We start from the raw sequence: 1,281 nt of genomic DNA on the forward strand, positions 1-1,281 counted from the left end.
CCACCATGTCCAGCTAATTTTTGTATTTTTAGTAGAGACGGGGTTTCACCATGTTGGCCAGGTTGGTTTTGAACTCCTGAGCTCAGGTGATCCACCTGCCTTGGCCTCCCAAAGTGCTGGGATTACAGGCGTGAGCCACTGTGCCCAGCATTATTATTTATTTTAATTAGTTAATTTATTTGTTTATTGAGATAGAGTTTTGCTCTTGTTGCCCAGGCTGGTGTGCAATGGCATGATGTCAGCTCACCGCAACCTCCACCTTCCGGGTTCAAGCGATTCTCCTGCCTCAGCCTCCCAAGTAGCTGGGACTAGAGGCATGCACCATCACGCCTGGCTAATTTTTAGCATTTTTGTAGAGATGGGGTTTCACCATGTTAGTGAGGCTGGTCTCGAACTTCTGACTTCAGGTGATCCACCTGCCTTGGCCTCCCAAAGTGCTGGGATAACAGGTGTGAGTCACCACGCCAGCCTATTATTATTGTAATAATATCTGTCATGCTGATCTATGACCGGTGATCCTTAATGTTACTATTGTATCCATCCAAAAGTAATTGCAAGTTTTGCCATTGAAAGTAATGGCACTAGGCCGGGCGCAGTGTCTCATGCCTGTAATCCCAGCGCTTTGGGAGGCTGGGGTGGTTGGATCACCTGAGGTCAGGAGTTCAAGACCAGCCTGACCAACATGGTGAAACCCCATCTCTACTAAAAATACAAACAAATTTAGCCAGGCCTGGTGGCAGGTGCCTGTAATCCCAGCTGTTTGGGAGGCTGAGGCAGGAGAATCGTTTGAACCCGGGAGGAGGAAGAGATCGCGCCATTGCACTCCATCCTGGGCAACGGAGCGAGACTATGTCTGAAAAATAAAATAATAATAATAATAATAAGATCGACAATGGAAGCAGAGAGAGAATTGAAGATGCTACACCACTGGTCTTGCAGAGGGAAGACAGAACTACAAGCCAAGGAATGCAGGTGGCCCCTAGAAACTGCAAAAAAAATAATGAAATGGATCCTCCTCTAGATCCTGGCTGACACTTGATTTCATCTCCGTAAAACCAGTTTCAGACTTGTGATGTCCAGAATTAAAACATTACACACATTATGTTGAGCCATTAAATTCGTGGTAGGCTGGGCATGGTGGCTCATGCCTGTAATCCCAGCACTTTGGGAGGGTGAGGCAGGTGGAAGGCTTGAACTCAGGAGTTTGAGACTAGCCTGAGAAACATAGTGAGAGCCCATCTCAATTTTTAAAAAATAAAATAAAATAAAATTATTTTAAAA

At 45.6% G+C, this 1,281-nt stretch overlaps 1 protein-coding gene across 1 annotated transcript in view; it reads right to left on the bottom strand.

Moving 5' to 3' along the window:
- Nucleotides 1-1,281, bottom strand: part of CRCP (CGRP receptor component) — a 90,731-nt gene that overhangs the window by 75,327 nt on the left and 14,123 nt on the right. The window lies entirely within an intron of this gene.

The sequence above is a fragment of the Mandrillus leucophaeus genome, unplaced genomic scaffold (genome assembly GCF_000951045.1).
Source record: "Mandrillus leucophaeus isolate KB7577 unplaced genomic scaffold, Mleu.le_1.0 Scaffold42, whole genome shotgun sequence".
NCBI lineage: Eukaryota > Metazoa > Chordata > Mammalia > Primates > Cercopithecidae > Mandrillus > Mandrillus leucophaeus.